The sequence below is a fragment of the Mycteria americana genome, chromosome 8, assembly GCF_035582795.1.
Source record: "Mycteria americana isolate JAX WOST 10 ecotype Jacksonville Zoo and Gardens chromosome 8, USCA_MyAme_1.0, whole genome shotgun sequence".
Lineage (NCBI taxonomy): Eukaryota > Metazoa > Chordata > Aves > Ciconiiformes > Ciconiidae > Mycteria > Mycteria americana.
The window spans coordinates 11,598,959-11,623,459 of record NC_134372.1 but is presented as its reverse complement, the minus strand read 5'-3'; positions in this window follow the sequence as shown (position 1 = coordinate 11,623,459).

Here is a 24,501-nt window from a genome sequence, read left to right as displayed (position 1 = left end):
TCAACCAATTCCAAATCTGTAAAGCCTGAACTTTTATCAGATTTTATGCCTGACCATGGGAAAAATTAATTTTTTCTCTTAGTTGAATTTATCTTAATCTGCAAGGAGCTGGTTGTCTTTTTATAAATCTGCGTCTGATGTATATTGTTGTATAATAAATTTAATAAAGTTTTGAGATGAATGATATCTCTTATTTTCTAAGGATGACACTGTGGGGCTTGTTCTGGTGCTTTGGATGATCACAGTTTCTGAATTAAGTTACCTGTCCACGCTGTGGTACGAGCCTGTAGTGCCAGCCTTTCTGATAATGTAGCTCCTGACTTACTACTGCCTAGCTGGATGAGCATTACAAACTCACTCACTACTAGATATAGTCACAACTAGATTTAGTTGAAAAACATCAGCTTTTATGTAGGAAGCTATTGTTCAGCAAATTATTTTTCCCTGAAATATTTCCACTTTGGGGTTTGTTTCAGCTGTCTTTCCTTCAATGTTCCTCCAAAACAGATTTTCCTCAGAAAAGGAAAACGGTAATGAAACTTCAGTCAGTATTGCCACTTGGAAGAGCTGCTGTGCTGCCTGACAAGAGCTGTCATTCATCTGCTTCACATCCACACTCTCCTGCTCCATGAAAGGAAGCTACTGAGCATCATGGGCTGCTTGCTCCAACCGGAGTGCTGGAGTTTAAAAAACAGTAGCACAGTAGCCTGCTGGAACAGACGTACTTTCTTAGCTTTGGCAGAAAACGTTGGCTTTGAATTTTTCCCTCCTAATAATTTTCCATGCAAGTTTCTTTTTTTTTTTTTCCCAAGTCACTTCCAATACACATTTGTGTGTGTGTGCACATACATATGCATGTGATTTCCTGCCTTTGGTGCCAATGCCACCAATGGACTCACATAGCAAGCACTGAGAAGGCAAAGCATTGCAAGATCTCTCAGTCCCTGCTCCTGCCAGCTTTTTTCCCTGAAGAAAATTAGCCATACTGAATGCAGTCTGGTTTTAAATATATCAATGCAGCGTGGGAAGGAAGGTTCATCCAGTCTTATGAGGCAGCTTTTGAAGATGAATTCACTATTCACTAATATATGTTAATTTCTGAAAGCTACAGCTCTAGATGAGGGATAAATATCTGCATTAATGTTTGGACATTGATACTTATAGAATAAACATTTATCTCCTGTTTATAGCATTTACATGCTTCTCTCTTGGACAAAATCACAATTTCTGCAGTATCTGAAAGAGAACGGACTCTTCCCAGAGTGTCTTTTTGAATACTACATTTCCAAATGGAGTTAGGGGTGTAGTCCTGTCTTCCACATGGATTTAAAATTTTGGTGGAACTATAGGAAATGCCTTATGACTCCTGAATGGCTGTAACAACATTTGTGATACCCTAGGTGTATTTCTGGAATAATTCTGTTTCTAACTGGTTATGTTTGTCTTCATTAGGATGTGCAATTCTACCCCACTCCAGGGTAATACCTTCACAGGCAGATTGATTTCTGGATAGTCTACTTGATGATAGGTTTTAAAAATTAATAAGTCTTTCAGTATTCATTCTCTGATTATTGATTTACTCTGAAACAGTTTTTATTTTTGACTTGTACATTTTAGACCAACAAATGAATGTCAGTAGCAGTCCTACCTGGTATTTTACAGCCTTCCCATGCACAGCTTCCCCTTGACTCGTGTCTCTATCACTGAGTACTTCTCCTGAGTAGGTACCAGTAACTTTTCCAGATTTGTTGGTAGTTTTTTTGATGTGCCCCAAGAGAGAATAGGATGAGACAATCATATTTAACCCAGTGTCTGAAACAAAGGCTTTGAACAAAGGTGAAAGACTCACTTGACTTACTTCATCACCAAGCCTATACAAATTAAACTTCTACATTACTCACAGCAGGACTTGCAATTATGTTGATTAATCATATGTTACTGAGAAAATGGAAACTCATTTAAAACAGGCATTATTAATCTATTGTGTCATTTCTGACTTCTTAAAGCCCTATTCCAGGGACAATTCCACTCCCAATGAGCTGGTTAATTCTATTTCTCTTCCACCTTATTTGTAATTAATTTTTAAAATGTTGTTTACATGAAACACAATTAATTGAACACAGTTCTTTAAAGAAAACAAATATTTAAACTCATTTAGAAGTGTATTATTTCAATACTGATACTGGAAATAGAGATATTTTCCAAAGTAATATAAATATGCAAATGTTAGTTGACCTTTGGTTTGTTATATTGCAGCAATATGTGTCTTTAATTTTGAAAAGTATATTGACCTTTGAACCATCTTCTAAATAAAAATGGAGCTAATAATGAAAAGAATGATATGGGAAACTATTTATTTAGCTACTAAAGGAAAAGGTTTGTTCATCTATGAAGTGGCACCATGGTACTCTGAATCTTGGGAACCAGGGAAGTCATGTACACCAACCTCCAGAAGACACTATGGCATCATTTCGGCTGCAGATTATGTGGGACAAAGAGGTTGTGTTTTCTGGTATGAAACCCAGAAGTGTCTGCAGGATTGTTTCACAGGTAGCTTTCAATAGCAGTGTCCTGGTGTAAAACGAACGTAACTGGCTCTGCATCAGACAGCCTAAAAACATCCAATACTGTGCCATCAGAGAGAAAACCATCTAGTGGCTTAAGTTAACACTGACATGTGTAAAGAGTTCTCATGGCTTCTCTCTTTGAGACTTGCTTATGGTTCCCACCCATTCTCTTTCCGCTGTCCCTCTTCCTCTTCTGCCTCCTCAGTTCGAAGCCCTTTCCTCTGCGAGCACAGAGCCCGTGCCCTGTCCCAAGGCACAGATCAACACCGTCTCACAGGTATGAATCCTACTCTTTCAAGATAGTCTGGCTCCCCCAGAACTCACCTAGCATTTTGGTGGAAGCAAGGAGGAAGCCCTTGGAGAAGGAATTACTGGCTGCTATTTTCTAGCTGTCTTTCAGTTCATACTGTAATGCCCAAGTTAATGATAGGATCCTTGTGTTTACCAGAAATTGAATCTGGGCACCGCTTCAGCGGACAAAAATATCCATAAAACACAGTGGCTTGATGAGTTGTTTTGTTTCAAATTCATCTGTCTAAGGCAGTCATAGACAGTGACTCTATGTAACTTTTAATTAGTATATACCTACATGATTTTAATAAATTATTTACAAATTGATTGCTCTGTCACATGACATTATCGGTTCTTTAAACTTATGTTGTCGAAGAGGTCAAATGTGAATAGCTCATTCTAAGATTGAAATAAAATATGCCAAGAGTAATGCTTTATGAGGAGATGATTAACATTTTCCTATTCAACCTTGCTGAGAGATTGTTGTTACAACCCTTTATTAATGTGCAAGTTCTCTTTTGCAACCAAGTGATGCAGCCTTTTGTAATTTAGATAATAAAGAGAGTTGTTGTTGTTGTTTAACAAAAAGAATGATAATTTATTGACACTTGGATCGCACAATGCCGTGAGTGTAATGAAACTGAACAACCTCATTTCCTTCCTCCCCGTGCACTCCATGCTAATTAAAAACAACAATCAATATGGGTGTAGCATTGTCAACAATGGCATTAAAAGACTGAGCTGTGGCCAAAAGGCTGATGATAGTTTTCAAGAATGAGGCAGATGGGCGGGAGGTTGAAAAGAAACCAAGAATGATGCAGAAGGCAGAAGTTGGAACTTTTGCTACTGAGATTTTTGGACTTTCATTTGAGTGGTTTATGGCTTTGCTTCTTTGCCTTTCATATTTTGTCCAGATGATCCCTTTGATAAACTTTGTTTCTGTAGATGGTGATTATTATTATGCCTCCGATTTAAAAAGAAACTTCTTAAATCAAGGCACCGAGACTTGCTAGTGGGACATGTGAAAAGGAGCTTTCCTGAATGTGTCTAATCTGTGCAAACCCTCACATTGTAATTGCTTCCTCTGAAGTTAGTGGCAAAATTCCCATTGCTGCTGATGGGATCAGGATCTTGCTGCAGAAGTCCCGCTGTAAACTTGTACGAGGCTCCTTGCAGAGTTCAGGGTGGCCAGACCAGCAATGTTCCCCAATCATCATCCCAGAAGCCTGCTCAGGAATTTCAGCAGTCACTTCGGTTTCCTCCTGTTTTATGTTAAAATGAAAAATACTCAGTTTATCTTCATCTCCACAGATCACAGTAGAAAAGGTGGACACAATAAAGGTCTTAACAAATAGCAGGGAGAGGTTTTGTGGGAACACTTTGGACATCTTTTATGTGAGTTTTCTTCGGAGTGCTATTTACCAATTTTATATATATATATATATATATATATATATCCCTTGCACCCCTCAGAGGCATGCAGGTTACTTAATGAAATACAGAAGCTGCAGCGTAACATAGAGCAACAACTATATTTCAGGCATTGCGAAAACCTCCCCTGCTAAATGATTTCTCAACTCCCATCCATTTAGTTACCCTTTGGGAGCTGAGTGGACTTTGCAGTTTATTTGCTGAAATTTGGCTTGCAAGCTCATTGAGGCTTTTTCAGACAAGGATGAAACAAATTCTGACAAGAGAGGTCTCCTCAAGAGTGTGTTTCTGCAGCCATCAGCCTCTGGAGAGACAAAATCAGAGTGATTTCAGCTCCAGTAACTCACCTGATTCTAATTTAGTTAACTAATGGAGAGAGTTGGGGTGTCCCCTTTGGTGTTGTTGAGTTCAATGGAGACCATAATGTGCCAGTTCTCATTTTGTGTCACTGGGGGTCCTGTGAGTATAGATGTGTGCACAAATTTGAGGCATGGAGGTAGGAAAAGCAGGATAGAAAACACAGATGTCTGCATGGCTCTTTGGGAAGATGTCCCTGTGGCTTTTATGAATTTACATCAGGGAAAACAGATCCTGCCTGACCAGTTTTTGAAAGTAGATGAAATTACCATATATCCTCCTTAGACTCAAGGCTCAGAATAACACCGTGCTGAGGGAAGCCTTCAGGGAAGCCTGTGGAGACAAAGGGCAGAAGAAGGGGAAAACAGAGAGCAGATGGTTTTCTCAGGGAAATGATCAAAAGGCTGATGGCAGCCTGTTTCCAAATTGAGGGGTTGTGCAGCTGGACTAAAACATCTGGTCAGTTTACAGTGAATGAAAAATTAGTCACTTTTTAGCAAAGGCAGTGAATTCGTAAATATATTCTTCAGGGATTGTGTAGCTCATTAGCGTGTTTGCAGAACTGAGTTACACAATCTACAATTTTGAATAAAAGGCTGTTGGGACAACTTTGTTTCTGCTTATAAATCACAAGCTAGAACCTCAGATGGAGTAAACATGTACATGTCTATTGAGGTCAATGCAGTTAGACTAAATCAGGGATGCAGCTGAGAACTCAAGTCACTTTTATTTAGCCTTTTTCCCCCCTTCACGCTGAAGTGAATAAGACAAACGTCTTCAGGTTGAGTCTTCTCCACACACAGACGTCTCTTCCTCTTCCAAGTGGAAATTTGTACACGCTCTTGCATGATGGAAGAGAAGTGGATGCTGAATATGACCCTGAGCCAATGGGATCCTCGGTGCATTAGTAGTAAGTGTAATGACAGGACTGAGCTCAGACAGAAAGAGTGGCATTAACAGTCACGTGATTTGCAATCAGAGGAGTAATTCCTCCTGTTTCATTTGTACATTGCCCTTGCTAATGGAATAAATGCTGTTCCACTTATGGACAGAAAGAAGGAAATAGGTAAATTGTTTCTGAAGAAGCTGACGTCTGACGCGTGCATTTCATTTGCAGCAAAATGCTTGCTTGGAAAATAAACTTTATGGTTCAGTGGCATCCAAACAAATGGTTATTTCCACTTGTGTATTGATTAAAAGAGAGGTTACAGTGGAAGGGATTTTAATTGACTAGACAGAGTTGCAACTGATTTGCTCAGAGAAGTTGTGTTTTCAGAAAATTTCTTTAAATGAGGCATGGAAAGGAGAAACCTAGAACTGTGTGATCAGAATGATATTTCTAAAAAATTTATTGGCACTCCAGATGAAATCACTACCAAAAGTGAGACCTTTACAAAATTTCTTTCTCATGGGAGTTCTCATAAATCTTGAGGTATTTTGATAGCAGAGTCCAACCTTCACAAATGCAATTTGCTTTGTTAATATCATTTATTTTATACATGAAAATGCTAGTGATAGAAACAGCTTTTAAAATGAAATTTATTTCTCTTACTGTGTGCGTTACTAATTCTATGTCTGTGCTGTGAAAACAAAATGAGGCTGAGCAGTACAATTTTGAAGCCTTATCTCCAGTGCTGCTGCTCATTACAGTCATTTTGTAGTTGCATTTAAAATGTATTTTTCCGCATCTGAGAATATTTCAAAGACTGTTTTTGTTGCCAATTAACTACACAGAGAGTTAAATTCATTGCTTATGTTAAGGGTCTATATGGATGCTAATCAAGGGCTGACTCTGAGAACCAAGTAAATATTTATATGGTGTTGCAAAGTAGTATTATACCTTTTTATGTAGAGATAAAAAATTGCTCTGGAAGATGAATCTACCAGACATTTTTTGTTGTTGTTACATTTTCTAGCTCTGGAGGATTCCAATGGTCATAAAATACCTCAACAATTTCACACTACTTAACACAAGAGCAATTTCTTCCTGACCTTTTGGATGCCGGCTTAGGCTTTACAATTGGCTTTATCCTCTGTATAGCACTCAGTGGCCCACTTCCAAGCTGTGTAATAGCACCGAGGTTTGTCTGCCACTCCATCTTCCCAAATATTGCTGACTGGTTTTCTGGGATGTCACTGTCAGGCTTACTTGAGTGAGCCCTGCAGTCTTTAGAGGGGATAAAGAAAAGAATATGAGACAATCTTGAAAGAGAAGAAGAGAAGTAGTGTACTTATTTTTAATGCAAAAATCCTGTGAAACCGTGAATTATTCATACCACAGATAACTACTGCTAATGATTAGCGCCTTTTTACAAGAGGGCTTGAGTTCACTCTTCTCTGCCTTGATTGTGTTTCTATTAGATGTTGAGGCAAATTGGCAAATCAGTCTTTGCTCTTCAGATAAACTTACCCCATCCTGAAGATTTCAAACAAACACAAATTCCATCTGTTTGGTGAGTACTTCAGGTCGGCTTATCTCACTTTAATAAATCACCTCCTTCCTGCCATCAGTTCTGTACAAAGTGATCATTAAGCTCTGTTGAAAAAGAAGCTGCTCTAGCATCCTTTTGTAAGCCTTTGTGGATGTAACCATGAATAGTTAGACAAGGTGCACAATTCAGAAGTAGGTTGTTGCTTGTTTCCGTGGTTTGACTGCTTTAAAGATTGCTTCAGAAGGGCAATCGTTATGTGAAAGTATAGGGATGTCATCTGAAGGCAAAATAATGTTATTTTTGCACACATAAAATAAAAATTGAAAAACCCCAAAACTTTTACATTAGAAACACCTGGTCTAAATTCTCAAAATTCTTCTAAGAAGAAAGTACTACTTCCCTCATACATGGCTTAAAATTACCTCAGTCTGCAAGTTTAATATTGTTTAATATTGTTTTATTATGTTCATGCTTAATGGTACACAAAACCTTTAAAACATTTTAAATTCCTTTACAAAAAATGCAGATCATCCTGCTTACAGATGGAATGGTAGAAGAGTATTTCAAACAGAACACAGCTCAACATAATCCTGATGTCTTGTCCTTTTTTTAATACTGGTATCATTCCATTGACCTCTGTGGAGTTATTCCAGAGTTAATCCAAAGCAAATGAAATTACAACTGGGCCCACTGTTTTTATACTGATTTTAAATGAATGGGCAGTTGTTCTCAATGTAACAAGGTCTATTCCAAATATTTAACCTCTCCTTCATCATTTTTGATCCCAGTGGCTTTATTCGTATTAAATTGGAGCTTACTGGGTTGTTTGAAAACGTTGTCAAATGCATCCCCATTGACTTGGTTTAAGAATACTGAGCCAAATCGCAGACTCTTGACATAAGACAACGTTTGGTTCCTTGTGCTTTTGTTACATCATCTGTTCCTGTTCTTTGATTAAATAATACGGTTTGATTTTTTTCAGTGACATACAAATGCTATACCCAATAGGAATGCCCAGTAGGGAATACTTATGAGTTTTCATATGTTAAAATAATAAGTATAAACATTATCTTTACTGGTCTTATCTTTAACAAAACTCTCAGTATTTAAAGCTCCACAAGGAGAAAATCAGGGTCTAATAGATTAAACAGTTGGCAAAAGACAGCATTGTTTAAAAATAGCAAAGTGATTTTGTTCTCAGTAAGTCAGGAACTAGCAGTGCAGTACAAAGCCTGGTGCCCACAGCTCTGAATCCTGTCTGTACTGATGGTGGCTAAATCTCTCTTAGTCAATTCTTAAGGCTCCTTGACTTTTATCCTCTGATGGTTTTGGTAGGCATATATCAGTAGCGTTACAAATTTCCTAGCTGGTTGCACTACAAGAATTCCCAATTGCATAAATACTCTAGCTTTCACTTGTCGGAAATGCTACATAATCCTAAATGAACCTGAGATCAGTGAGAGCTCAGAAACGTGTTATCATGGGTGGCTTTCCAGTTTGCTTGACCAGAACAGTAATCTTTCTGTGCTTATTGACCAAAGGTCAGTCAATACATCTCTCTTTACATTTTTTTATTTAAATACTTTGGCACCTGCATCTAAAAGTGCATCTCAACATGCACAGTGTCTAAAGAAGAACAAAGGTGTTTATAAAATGGTGTTTCCATTAAAGGCAGTGGCACATGTGTGAATATTCATGGATAGACAAGTTTGTTTACTAAGAAACTTTCTCCACTTCTAGCTACCAGTGCATTTGCGTATCATAAACATGGCTGACAGGGGAGGTGGAGACATGCAACTAGATGACTTGAGATTATACACAGAGAAACAGCTGGTAATGCTAACACACCACACTGCAATATTTAAGAAGAGCCAACAAGAACTACATATTTAAAGAGCTGTTGTGCTTGAAAACTTATCTGTTTGATCTAATAAAAGATGTTTCTCCCTGAAAATCATACCTCTCTTTTATCCTTACATTTTCATGCCTTCATCAACACAACTACAACTTACATGTGAACAAGATTGTAAAAATATATAAGCTTAATCCACATATTAAAAAGCAATTCCGTTCTTAAACAGTGTTCCTCAGCCCTTTATTAAAACCTATGCCACCACCATAAGTTTTAATCACCTGTTGGGACCTACATAATCCTTATGCAGTTGACAACAGAGTGCTTAGTTTCACACTCAGAATATCATTCTGTTTTCCTTTCCCAGATATTTTTTCAGTACCTTGGGGATTTTGGAAATTTCAGCAAAATTATTTCTTACAAAACTGTTTGGGATTTTATGGCCATGTCCAAGTAGAAACTTAATGTGATGCCAGATACTGCTGCATAACAATGTTAAGTGAAGTCTTTCATATACCACTGTTTGAAACGCCCTCTTTTATGTTTTAATTTGTACAGACCTTTACCAAGTGATTTATTCTCCATAGGAACAAACAAGTGTGGACCAGAACGGATTTGCTGGGCTAACCTGGTTCTACAGATGATTAAAGTTGAAATTTTAGATCTGGTTGATTCACTTTCACTGCGGAACAGATTATGCCTCATTAAAGACCATCAAGGCTATTGCAATTACTCACTGTCACTTCCGTAATGCCGGTAACTCAACATATCAAAGTGCTTGACAAAGAGCTGGGAACTGCAGGTGAGAGCTGGGAATGGAAAAGATCCAGGATCTTCCCATGTTTCCATAGTGACTCAGTGGCAGAGTCACGCAGAGAATGCCAGCTGGGTTTGTGTGCTAGTTTTGGCTGGAATAGAGTTAATTTTCTTCACAGTAGCTAGTATGGGGCTATGATTTGGATTTGTGCTGAAAACACTGTTGATAATTCAGGGATGTTTTCGTTACTGCTGAGCAGTGCTTACACAGAGCCAAGGCCTTTTCCGCCTCTCACCCCACCCCACCAGCGAGTAGGCTGGGGGTGCACAAGAAGTTGGGAGGGGACACGGCTGGGACAGCTGACCCCAACTGACCAAAGGGATATCCCATACCATATCATGCCATGCTCAGCATATAAAGCTGGGGGAAGGAGAAGGAAGGGGGGGACATTTGGGGTGACGGCATTTTGTCCCAAGCAACCGTTATGCATGGTGGAGCCCTTCTCTCCTGGAGATGGCTGAACACCTGCCTGCCGATGGGAAGTAGGAAGGAATTCCTTGTTTTGCTTTGCTTGTGTGTGTGGCGTTTGCTTTCCCTGTAAAACTGTCTTTATCTCAACCCACGAGTTTTCTCACTTTTACCCTTCCGATTGTCTCCCCCATCCCGCTGTGTGGGGAGTGAGTGAGCGGCTGTGTGGGGCTTAGTTGCCAGCTGGGGTTAAACCACAACATTGTAGCTGTGTTTTGCCTGTCTATGACTGTCTGTCCAAGGATACAATCCATTAATCTACTTTTCTGTAAAGGGCCATGAAAATTTAAATGGGATTAGTCTTGCAGAAGTACAAGGAAAACATAATTTCCGATATAAATAGACTTTCCATTTGTTTTCCTTCCTTTGCTACCATGCAACTTCTCCAGCTTTGCTGTCAGCAATAACCTGGTGAGAGCTGGGAACTGACGTCGAACTGGACCAGAAACCCAATTCTTTGTCCCTGTATTTAGCATTCCCAAACGTATCACATTTCCGACAGTTCAGTTTTCCTGTCCTTTCTGCCTCTAGCAGCCGAATTGTGTGTCCCTCGGGAATCGCCTCCCCAGGAAGATGCTTGCCATGCAACCGCTGGTGCTGCTCCCTGGGGCTCTGCTGCCATCTAGCCAACTTCCACCCCAGCTCCCAGCTCCTCGTTCTTCCTCGGGAGCCGTACCGTTTCCCTGGGGGCCGAGGCAGCACCTGTGAGCGTGAGAAAAGACGAGCGGTCCTTTGTCACTGCCCCGAAAGAGGGATGGCAGTGGTTATCCAGCTGCGCAGGCTTCAGTTCACAGGGAGGAAGAAAGTGCCTTGCACTTAGCAGTTGTTCAATTTCTGCTTAAGGAAATGTGTCTTTTAAACGCTGATACCTTTGAATCGATAAAGCTCGGTCTCGCAATTTTGGTTCTTTTCACCTAAACATTGACAGATAGTTTATCAGCACTTAAAGCAGAGTCATTCAATCTGTTGATTAAGACGACTTTTTAGAAGTGCTACAAGCACTTTTAAATTACAAACATACGAACTCCAAATAACAGCAAAAATCATTTTTTGAGGAGAGTGCAGGTGCAAAGCTCCTTTATATAGCTGCTGCTCCCTTCTTACAGAGCAGATCTTAAAGTAACATGTTCCCGAAGTATTCCATCAGAAAGATAGCAATAAGGTGTAACGTGATCAGAAAAACACACTCAATAAAATCAAACCAGAAAACAGCTGAGGAAAGAATATGTATGTAAATACACAATAGAAAGCAATCATACATCTATGTATGATTTAAAAATTAATTATTCTTTTTAAAAGCAGTCTCACTTCTACAGGAACTTGCTTGAGTCTGTTCATTTACCATTTTACATCTTTACCAAAGCAGCCAGAGGGAAAATAAGTGGAAGAAGATTCTGTATGGAAAAGTACCCTAGTTTAGCTGTAGTAATCTGTGCAAAACACCTGGGATTAAAGAAAGTATAAAATCCACCAACAACTCCTCTTTTATATCCTTCCCCCTCCCCTCCCTACAAGTTTAGAACGGTGGGGTTTGCATTGAGCCCTGCGTTAAACCCCGTAAGATTACTCAGTAACTCTTGGTACAGCCAGGGCCGAGCAGAGCCCAGCGGGGCAAAAGCTTCCCTGCTGTTACCTGGCTGATGCTGGACCCTGCCACCAAAAAGAGGAGGAGAGGAGGGGAAGACTTGCCCTGAGCCTAAGAGCACCAAGGGTTTCCAGGGCCTCTGCTGATCCCCAGCCCTTCATTTAGGGATTCTCATTTAGGAATGCCACCTGGGAGTTTAATTTGGGCTTAGCAAGCAAGCTACTGTGATGCTCTGTGTTTCTATTCATACTATCTTTTTGTATTATCCCCCTAACACGGCGTTCTTCCTATATTTTCTCTTCCATTTCTCAGCACACTCTCACCAAATACCTCAAACCGCCGTAGTCTGACAAACCAAAACAAATAACGAAAATTAAGGCACGGTGATTCTCTGTAGTTTATTCTCCCCCCATAAAACTGCCACTCACCTATTGCCATGATTTAAAATTCCTCTAGAGCCGAGATGTATCTGGGGGAAGACAATACCTGGACTTCCACTAGGTGGTGAAATTGTAAAGCTTAAATGGGATGAGAGATTTCCCAGAGCAGGGAGAGACCCTGGGACACTGCAGAGGTGGGGCTGGCGGGGGGTGTTGCTGCTTTGGGAGTTTGCGGGGTGCTCATCTTCCCCCCGGCACCTGCGGCGGGGAGCAGCGAGGCTGCGCCAGGCGCCGGGCAGCACTGCGGCGAGGGATTTACCGGGCGCCACCAAACACTGATTTTTCTCACCTCCCAAGTGGGGAAAAAGGTGAATCAGTAGATAAAGGGGAAAACCAATTCTGTGTATTCTTTCTTTAAAGACCTAGTTTATTAGGGGAAGAGTAATTTATCCCACCAGGATTTATCAACTGTTGTCCTGATCTTACAAATAATTTGTTTTTCAGTTTTACCATCTGCTTTGATTTGGGGCTCTTGGGGCTTTTTTTGTTGAGAATAATTTGTACAGTGTCAGCACTTAAATACTGGGAGAAATAAATAGTTATTCTGTAGATGAGGTTAAAACAACAAGTGCCCCGCTTTTGTCAGGGTCATTAAAAGAAATTGGCATCACATTAGGTTTCCACTGAGTTTTTTGACTTATACAAATGAAAGCAAGATTTACAAAGTTTAAGCTTGAACTGCCATTCGAGTTTGTGAACACAGGCCCTGAAAAAAGGAACTTGATGAAAGTTTCATGAAGGTCTCACACATTTAGGATGAAAACACAAAACACTATCATTTTACATAAGTTCTTCATTTTGTTAAAATATAGTTCATTCTCCCACACATTACCAAGCAATCTGATAGCACAAACCCTTTTTCCACTCAATTTTCTGCCACTGAAAGAGCACTGCATTATGCATTTCTGCATCTCCACTGTGTACAGTATCCATTATTCTAGTTACTGTTTAAAAGACATAAAAAGAAAAATTATTTGTAGCAACTATACATCCATCGAGCTATGCTATATAAGCATAGAATATCACATCTTACAGCGAAGTCTGCTGCTGGTCACTTACAATGGTTTGGAAGCAGCTTTCAAATAAACTGAAACCCCCTCTGACAATCTCTACTGTCCAGAACAAATCGTTGAAAAATACAGGTTAGAGCTCGCTCCATCACCCATTTTTCTTTTTATTGCATGTAAAAGCAGCTCATGCAGATCTCTGCAGACAGTGATCCATGGGCTGAATGCGGTGCAGGGTCTGATTTTCCCTTTGCAGTCCTGCATGCTGCTTGCTTCACTGCACAGATTTTCCTTTGGCTGACTTGCCCTGTGGCTGCTGCATGCCTGCATGCAGTGGGAAGCAGGACGCCATGTACCACCTTTTCAGCCTTAAAGGCAGCAAAAACTTTTGTTGAGTGAATTGATGTTTGCAGCAACGAGTGAGTTTGTTGAAATATTCCACAATATGTACCTAGAAATGATTGGTTATCTCGCATCCACTACAAGTATTTGCAAATATTAACATTTTCAAGTTATTCAGGACAGTATTTCATTAACGAAGTGGGAGATTTAGTAGCTTCTCAGCCTTTTGAGTGCATGTTGCAATTAGAAGGTGGCTGATCTTCTTGAAGGTGGTTTATCTCTTTTCTTCATGATTACCTGCAGCTATTAGCCATAGAGGCTCATTGCCAACTGAGAAAAATCCTAAAAGTTGGATACTGAGACACTGTGCTAAGAAACGGTCCTTTTGTCTTGCTTACAATTAATATTTTGCTCTTAACATTTTTAGGTGCACAAATCATAGACTCTCACATTTCTGTCTTTAAATGTATTGGAAAAACTGCACAGGAAATTTGGGTCACAGTCCTTCTGTGAGGAAACCCTTTCTTCCCTAATGTCACAGCAACAAAATCAGGCAGAGCAGAAATAGTATCCTAAGAAGGAAAGATGTATCTCATTCTCACGTTCCAAATTCTCTGTTCTTTCTCTCTTGCTTTGGGTGTAGAAGCCAGTACGTGTGAGGGTGGAGGGAGGAGTAATTACAAGTTTTGTTACAGCTTGTTACTTCTCTCGCAGCAATTTTAGGTACAGAACGGAGATACCTGGAGAGACAGATCTGAGATGAATAAGTGCTTCTAACATTAATGTTCCTGCATAATCTCCCTGTTTCTGACACAGGGATTATATGTTGAAGCTGAACTAGATCCAGCTCTGCAAAAAGTGTGTTTGTGTGGGGTCTGTCCACATGGGGAATATCACCACCACCATTACTAGACATGGCCATTGCTCAGTCACCCTACTTAGCCTCTTATGTCTTGATGCAACTATATATAAATAAGAAGCCCTTGATCCTGCCAGCCTCTCTGTCCATCTGCATGCAAGAAACAAGCTGCCTACAAACTTGGCTTCCAGTCTCTCTGCTCCAAGGCTACCCCGAGTTGGCTGCAATCTGGCTCTTAAAGAGCCATTCTTACAAGACCATTATAGCGTTTACCTGGCTAAACCCCCTCCATTTAAATCTTCTTTGGCTTCTCAGTGCTCTTAAATTTACTGACTGCATGCTCTTTGTTGGAATCGTGTCCTTTTGTGGCTTTCCTGCTCTTTTCCTCTCCCTACTCCCCGGTCTGTGCAGACCCATTCTGTTCTGTTCAGCTACTGGCTTTGAATTCAGGTTTTTTTCTCTCTCTAATTTCAGATCTGTCTCTCCGCACCCTGTCCTAGGTGTCAGCCTTTGTCTCAGAGATCTCCTCATCATTGCCTACTGCTAATTTCTAATTAAAACCTATTCTGGTCAAAAATGAATTCTAGATTTTTTTTTTTTTTGGCACAAGTGACAAAAGTTATGAAACCTGTCAGTCAGGTTCTCCACAAGCTCTTTTGAACTTTCTCCTATGCAAGTGAGTAAGACCAGACCTTGGTGCTGCCATTTCCTTCTAAAGACTTTTTTCTTTCTCCCTACAAAATACTCCTCATTTCCAGTCCTGACATCTGCCTGACAGTCAAAATCATCCCCTCCAAGTAACCTATGAACAGAAGATAACCACATCCTTCACCTTTGGGTCTCTGTGTGCAGTACATTCAGGCAGTCTGAAGCCTCTTCAGCATCTGGGACTGATTTGAAGAGAAAAAGACCTTAGGAAGAAAGAAACAATTGAACTGGGGTAGCACTGGATTGCCCTGACATTTTGATGCATTGCCCATTTAACTTTACACTCATCTGTGGCTATTCTGTCTACATCAGAGGATTTTTTAATTGCTTTCTCAGATATATATGAGAATACCATAGCAACTTCTCCTCGATGCAGCAAATCTGTTTCTTCAGTAATTATTGCCCTAATTAATTCTCAAATGTTAGCAATGCTCATTCTGCTGATTAGATTTCAGTCGAATTCTGTTACTCGCCACAATTAGAGCTGGATTCCAGACTGGTGAAGGTAGTCTCTAAACTAAGATCTATTTAATTGGTCTTCCCTGAATGCTCCTGCACTTCTGCAGAGAAATGTATATACTTGTATTTCTATTCATTTATGAGCATACATCAGTGTTCTGTCACATAATACCTTACATCAAAAGCTATCCTGGTGGAGCCAGCAGGGCTCTGTAGGTTGAAGACAATATTGACTGTGAAAATGACTGTAAAAACTTATCACTGATTTGCATGCATCCCTCTTTTTTTGGCCCATTTTTTGTCAGGCAGCTCTTCCATCAGATGCCAGCATCATAATTCATTTCTTTGCCTTCCATGTTGTCCCCTCTGTGTTTGGTTTCCCACCTATGTATTTATAATCTGCAACTGATAGGATGTGGTGTCTCTGTCTCCTATATTCTTTGGAGGAGGGACAGTCCTCATTTTTCTGTTTGATCTATGTTTGCGCAAGCTGAGAGGACTGTACTAGGTATGATAATTAATATAGGATGGGGGGATTAATTCACCTGAGCTTGTCTGACATCCAGAAGACTTGGACATGACCACATATTTGGACAAGGAACCATTTGGGAATTTTAGTTACCATGGATCTAGATCTCATAGATGAGACAAAAATTTAAAATCTTTTAATATTGAATATTATTATTATTACTATTGAATATTAAAGGAGATTCAAAATTGCAGTTAAGTTGATATAATTTCCAGCTGCTCTTGAAAGAGGTATTTTCCTCTTACACTTCCCATCCCATATGCAGACTTCCACCCTTTCTTTTGCACTGGTAAAGGGACGTAAATTTAGGACATTAATTAGGGACATAAATTGGCAGAACATTGATCGCTTTCTTTGAGAAGGAGGATAATTTTCCACTGCTTTAACTCTGTGAAGTAATTCACCAAGAGATCAGCCAGGCCTTGGCATGTGTGCCAGGGAGGCTGGGACCACAGAGCCCAGGGCAGGGAGCAGTTGGGACAAAAGACAGCCTCTTTCGGTGGCCACTAGTTCTTAGTTGGGTCCAGCTGCAACATCACGCCGAACCCTTGGCCCACAGAAGTTGAAAGATAAGTACTTTATTTAGACCCATCATCACCAGTGTATTGACAGAATTTTAAAAAAGCCTCGGAGTGTATAGAGGAAGGAGGTCATGGTATGTGATGATTGTTCTAAGACAACACTGGAACTTCAAGAACCTTTATTTCTTCAAATTAAAAACTTGCAGGCTTCCTTTAATAATATCTGTTTATTTGGAGAGAAAAAAGAATTGAGATAAGTTAGATCTTGACTGCAGAAATATTTCATAAATACAAAATTATTTGCTCAGGGTTTTTTTTGGCAAAGTGAAGGTGCTTTTGTGCAACCATCTTGAAAGGTCTGTGTGAATCTAAAAGAAACAGAAATCCCATGTGATTGATGAGGAATGACAGATCCTGAACAATGGCTAATGAATTCAGTGCAGGAGTCAGCTGTTGAAATTCTACCTCTGTGCAAAAGGCCAACACAGGTCTTATCCTTTATTTAAATCTCATGTTGCGACTACTTAAAATGCTCATACTTGCACACTTTCTTAGCACAGGGCTGAGAATTTGACACCTAGGGAATTGGTTGTCAGCAATCCCACTGAATTATAATAATAAACGTGTGCATAATTATTTAATTGAAAAATGTAGAAAGACAAATTACTTTCTAAGAACAAATGCCATCTCCCAGATAAGCTGTAGTTGTTTCCTTCTGAAAAAAACCCCAAACCAAACAATTACCTGAGAGTCCTCTGGAGACTGCTTCTCAAACCAAAACCCTGAGACGTGAAACCACCCAACCTCTTCCCCCAGCCAGCTGATGGTTAAAGGAGCAACTGGAGGTACACACAACCTGTCTCTCTGCCCAGTACCTCATTGAAGGAAAAGGAATACAGAAAACTGTCTTCAGCTGTTTCCAACTATTTATCATCCTCATGCCCTTTAACACCTTCTCTAGGTAAATGGTAAAGCTATAATGAGTCCAGCAGAGCTGACAGTGAGTTCTGCCTTTATAAAAACTGAGGCAGAGATAAAGTACAGCTACTTTAATAGTCTTGCCTGTTCTAGCTAACTTTTTCCCTTAGGTGACAAACTGTGGACCTTAAATCACTGGTTTTACTGCTGTTTGCTCTCTCCTCCCTTTTAGTAATGCCAGACAAGTGATTTAGGGCAATTACACCTTATTACATATATTTGTCCTTGATTCTTACCTGTCATTTTGTGGCCTCTATCTACTGAGTCATTCTCAGAGGTACAAAAAGCCACAGTGTAGAGACAGCTTCTCTGGAGTCATGTCCCAGCTTGAGAGCATAACTTATCTCTGGGACCATTAAGTCAAATCCTCAGGTTACACAGAAGCTCAAATTCAAGTACTGGCAATAAGAGATTTCAACAGTAAACTCTGAAGAGAGCATACCACCACCATTTAGTCTTCTTCAGACTGCTCTGGAAGTACAAATGGGGCTTAAAACTGAATCCTGGGGGCAAGTGGGATTCCTTCAGGCCAGCATATTCAGGACAACATAAAGCACAGGAGCCATATGAGCATCTACCAGGGCACTGAGTGCAAGGTGGGGATAACCCACACCAGCAAAACAACACTAGTGGTGATAAAATCAGACCCATGTTGATCATCCCTGAGGCTGTTCTGAGCTGTGCTAAGGCCTGGCAGCTTAAAACGAGATCTGCAAGGCTGGAAAAAGAAGAGGGAACAGCTCTGTGCAAGTGGGTTGAGATTCACGGCAGCAACTGGATGTGCAAGCCTTTGGCTGTTTTTCTGTCTGTATAACCTCTCTTAAGGCCCAGGCAGTTTGTTATGTACTGTCTTTCACAAATACTTTCAAACTCAAATGCTGTTGAAAGTGCATAGATTTAGGGATCTGCTAGATTCTGCAAATCAAGGTTTGTGGCACTGGCCTGGCCACGTACTCCCTTCTTACGCCCTGATGCAATGGGATGATTCAATGCCCTTTCCTCTTAGATGGGGTCATGTCAGTGAAGAGTTTCCTGCATGACCACAGATTTATTTATTTATTGTTAATGCTATGGTAAATGTATTCTGTTTACATGGGCATAGATCAAAAGTGGTGTTAATGGAGCAATAATAGTGCAACACCGGGTTAGAGGAAAGAAGTATAAGGCTTCTTATACTAAGTAGAAGTATAGTCAGCCTCCTAACAAGGACTCAGTGCTGGAATTTCAAAGGGACAGGTGACAAGGGAAGCTGAGATCCCGTGTTACAAATCTGAACTGCTGACATTCTCCCTGATTTCTGCTTCATGACTGCAAGTGTTTGCTCAGGAAAAGTTGCTCTTTAAAAAAACTAATAATCATATCTTTCTTAAAAAAAAGATATCAGACATTTAAAATGTGCTTTTCACTTGACTTAAATGTTACAGTGGAAACATTCTTATGTGTCATTATTGTAAAATGAAAAGAAAAATGTCACGGCTAAGTCATTGCTATCATTTATTTGGCCCTAGGCTGCTTTTGAATTGAGAGGTGCCAGCAATGGGATGTTGTAATATTGCCATTGCAAGTTTGAGAAGATCTATTTATCACAGAGGTTGGGATATATCAACCTTGTGAATCCCCCTAAACCCCTTTAAAACTGTTAAACGTTCACCTAATGCTTACCTCAGATTAGAAATGAATGTATATAATTCCCACATTGTTATTTCTCCACTTGATTTTTTTTTAATTGCAGCCCTTGTGGAAGGAGTAATTTATTAAAAAGCACTATTTGTTAAACCTACTGAACTGAATGGTATCACCGTTCATCTGTGAACTTCAGATCCTGCAGCCTTTTACACGGGCTCCTCCTTCTCTAACTCCTCCCTCATCTTCTAATTTCTTCCTCCTGATTGCTTTGCTAGATGATGCTTACAAGAAGTTGAATGTTTAACTGCAACTAGGAGAGATATGCAGCTGTGTTTTTTCTCCTTTGGTCTGACATTTTTTATGTTCCTTTCTTTCCTTCATTGTCACATTAATTTTGTGTCACGAACTTCTGTGAGAAGTACAGTTATGCAAATTTAAGTAAATTAGCCCTCATTAAGCCCTGCATACATGCCACTAAATTTTACTACTAGTTCCCAGGATAGCTATTTAAAGTTAGTTTCAGCATGTTTATATTGCACTTCTTCTGATTGGCTGTAAGCCTGAAAAATATTGTTGGCATTTGGTTATATTGCTGTGAGACAAAACCAAGCTCGAGTATCATTACAGTATTTGTGACAGTATATCTAAGTTAAAACACCAAACCAAAAACCACACAAAGTCAGAAATGAAGCTACACTTAAGTTGAAATATTTTAAAGTAGGGAGTGACCTGTGAAGATACAAATAACCTTAACTGCCCCAGAGTGGCACCATGCACTGGAGGCTCCAGCCAAATTAGCTTAAGGTGTCGCGGAAGGTGCATCGCATTATTTTAGCTATGCTTCTGTGACTCTGCCAGTGTAACAGAGCAGAGTTGAATTTGCTCAGCTGCCTAACACAGTCACTGTTTATCTTCACTACAGGGCTGGTGTATTTTCCCATGGGGAGGCTTTGTTGCCCAGGATCCTGGTGTGTGTTGAGCCTCAGCTCTGTCCTGCGTCCATCCGTAAGCCTCGTGCCAATGTTATGAAGGGTAGCAATATCCAGACACTGCTCTACCATTGTGCAAATCAGGCTTTCTGACACATATTTTGAGTCCTTGGGTAGCTTTTACCTCCTCTAAATTTGTAACATCCCATTACACCATAGTGGGAAGTTGGCAGGGAATCTGGTGATCCAGTTCAGCAAGTGCAGTTGGAGATTTGCTCAGGACATTTAAAGACAGGAGGTTTATTAATCTTGTACCTCTTATCAAATCCTTTGTGAAACGGCACCTTCAGCAGTCTACAAATGCTTGTCTCTCTGAGATGAAGATGTGTGGATGTTGTTAACAGTGACAATCATGCTGTTTAGTAAAATGGACAGGAGAAATGTTACCTCAAGAAATAGTCTTGATCCGTCTTGTCAGCTCCCTGTTTGGAGGGTGGACACTATTGGATGATTCAGAAAAGGATGTACATATCTGGTTCACACTGAGATATATCAGTCATGCCACAAGTTATAGTTTTGTTCACTTTCCCTCTGCTGGAATAAGTGCAGCGGATGGTATGGTCACAATGTGACATGAGTCACCCAGTGCTTTATTCCATTCAGTGCTTGATGATTGTCCCATTTCCGTGCAAAGAACAGGAATTTCACTGTGACCGAGTCTTCCATTTTTTGTTGTTGGTGGTGGGTTTTTTTGGTGTGTCTCAAATTTGGAGGAAATGACAGTGATAAGATTAAGTCCAGGACACATTAGACAACTGCTGGTCTGTCTGCTGATGGATTTAAGGTGCATACCTCCAGAATGCTGCTATTTGTACATTTTAGTACCCTCTAAACATCTGACTAAACAATGACTAAACATCTGCAGCCAGTAGAGCAGCCGGTGGCACAGCATGAAGTTATATGTTACTTGCATATGGATGACATCTAGCAGCAAATACCTTTCATAGCCATGATAAACAGTGTTTCATCTGAGAACCTGTAACTTCAGAGAGATCAATGGCTGAAGGAAGAAAGCTCTCTGAAATTAAATGTAGGTTATATTAATGGGAGAAATAGGAAATTATTTGCTTCTTACACACCACTTCCACCATGATTGAAGGAATCTGTCCCTATATTTCTGAGTTGTCCTGTAGTGATATTCTTGAGGACCCTGCATTAAAACAGCTCTTAGAAACTCTTGTCCCCTCTCTCCCTGAAAGGGGGCTTTGCCTCAGTGTGACCTGCAGACCTCACCACAACAGTTCACATATTTGTAGCCATTTAATTTACTAGCTGCAAAACACTGTACACTGAGGATGAACTGAGAGTTCCTGAGAAAGGATGAAGCTCTTGGCCTGCTTGGCAAAAAAAGTCCACTTATTTCATCCTAAATTCTGAGTCGTGACATTTGCTTCCCTTTTGAAACATCAGTTGAGACTGAAGCTCCAGATCTTGCATTTTTAACGTGTTTAGTTCATCGGGACCTTATTTAACTCCGAGACCTCCTTTCTCTCTGAGATGTTGATTCAACATGATAAGTGCACTCTACAGAAACGAGGGATCAGTCAACAAAGCGCATGAGCCAGCAGAAGACGTGAGCTCGGCCTCTCTGGCACCAGGCGGCTGCCTGCAGAACTCATGCTCATGAGGACTCCCAGTGCTGGAAACTTACCTTTTTTTTTTCCAGGAGGGATGTAAATATAAGTTTTACATCATAGCTTTCTTGTGATCAAACTATACCTGAAAAGCCACCTGTATCCTCATGGAGATTCAAAAGGAGAGACACCAGATCTACATAGTCTTTTTGGAAGGTGTTCAGCTCCTAAAGCAGTGAGGTTTTAAAGTGTATGGAGCTGTGATTTGAAAGGTTGGGTTTTTTCTGTTTAGAAGGTGATGTGTGGCTCTATTTTGTTGAGTTGTGGATATAAACTAGCATTTTAAAACTGCAGCAAGTGAGACTCATATGGGATGTTTAATGGCTAAATAAATGGGTTTACTTTAACTGCTGAATAACTGGACTCCTAGAAAAAGAAAAAAAAAAAAAGAGAGAGAAAAGAAAGCCAGAAATATAACAGTAGTTAAAGAGCTACATGCAAGCTCCCCAGGCATAAAGGTCTTACATCTCAGCCTCACAAACCTTGCTTGAATGGAGAGCTGATCAAAGAGAGTATTTAAAAAGAAACTTAAATACCCTTAATTTTAATAAAAGCACAAATCTGGGTTAAAGGTACAAATACATCCCAGTGTAAAAGCGTGCATGTGTTTGTGATTCCTTTGCTCCAGAACAAATGTGTTTTTTAATTCCACCCAATAGAGGGAGGCACTATCTATGTTTAGCACTGCAGCCAGAGTGGGTCAGCTTCCTGCTGCCATGTTAGAAGGACTGGTTGGTGTATTCCTTTCCAATTTCACATGTTTTTCTACTTACTCTGTCTTCACCACAGCTCTCTCAACTCCTTTTGGCAAAAAGCTCTCAGACGTGAGTACTCCTCCCGGACTAAGTGAAAACGTCTATGTAGCACAAGACCCAGAAAACAATTGAGGAGTGTGCACAAATAGGAAGGCATCACCTATACCAGACAGTACTGAAAGCAAAATTTTCTCTTTACAGAGGCCCCAGGAAGGCTTCCATCCTACTCAGGGCACAGCCTGTGTTACTGCAGGCAGGACAGCGCTGCCATGCCAAAGAGGAGCATCTCACTTAAAGCAGTCACTGCTCCTGCCTGCTTGGCGTTACGTAGCCACCTCCACACAATCCCAGTTTCCTTCCCTTCCCTTCTCTGCAAGCCACGAGGCAGCTTGGATTTTTCACTCAAAGATTTTAATTTAATGGGATAAACAAAACTTCACCCAAGCAGATAAATCATGACTTGTGTCTGGAGAGACTATGCAATTAATTCCATACTCTTTAAAGGGTATGACCAGAGTTGGCTCTGACTGGAGAGAACAGTGTGTGCTTCACCATGTATCTTGAATTTAATCCTGCAAGAGTAAAGCCTAGTTGTTCTTGGAACAGTTGGACCTCAGAGATGTGTTTCAGCAAAGATGCTCACTCTGGATGAGGCAGATCAGGCTCCAGAACGTTGAGCTGTCATTCTCCAAAGAGAGAGGCTAGCTCACTGCTGAACCCACTGACATTTTCTCTGAGTCATTTTCTGTTCCTGGCAAATGGCTTTGCTAATTGGAATAATTTTTTCAGTGGTTTTCCCTACTCAAGCTCTTGCTTTGAAAAGTTCACTGAATACTCCACATTTTTCCCACATTATAAATCTGTAATAATTTGCATATTGACTCATGGGCCCTTTAAGAAGTATGTATCTTTGGCTCAGAATTGTCGCTATTTTCCCATTTGATAACCAGTTTTGCTCTGGGCTGCAATATTTGCACAGTGCCCTTGTTTTTATGTGTGTGTGCTAGACCACTGACTTCTATAAGCAAGAAAGTCCCGTTTTTCAGGTGTAATTGCTCTGAAGATGGAAATGCAATCTTAATAACTTGCAGAGAAGATAAAAATATTGAAACCATGGCAACCTCCAAAATTCCAAGCTGATGCCCAACTTTGTTCTTTTGAGAAATGCAACCTGTTCACTATGCACAAAAGAACCTAAAGCAGATGTAGCCTATGAGTGGAGGAATTGGCTCAAAACAAACTAGAAAATCCAGTTACTCTGCCCATCTTCTCAGCTGACAAAAGTGATTTCAAAGGTAGCTTATTCTCCTCCATTCACATCTTTTCTGGATCCAGCATCATCACAATTTCCTTTTTTCTCTATGAGTCTTCCAACAAGTTTTCACACCCTCTACTTTTTCATCGATGTATCTAAGTAGAAAGATTCTGTTACAAATTTAGTGGCTCTTTTTTGTTAGATTTTGTATGATATTCTGTGGGGATAAATTCAGCCAGAAATATAAAAGAGTCTGGCTCAATATAATTATCATGTTTCTAGGGATAATATGCAGTTATGCATGTTCTTAGGTTCATAGGGTCAGCAGCACAAGGTAGATGACAAACACTTTTGTGTAGTTCAGGTTTCATCTGTCAACTCTGGTATGTTCAGAAGGCGAATTTCCAGGCACAAGATATACCACAATTCACAAGTATGAAGGCCAAGTGAGGCATAAATATCTGTAGAAGTGTATCCACTGAGTGAAAAAGAGAGGAGCCTGTTTCAGAAATACCAGACTATAAATAAGTTTTAACTGATACAAATTGTCGGTTGCTCTTGTTCCAGTTCTTCCTTTCTCCCTTTTCGGCATCGTGTGA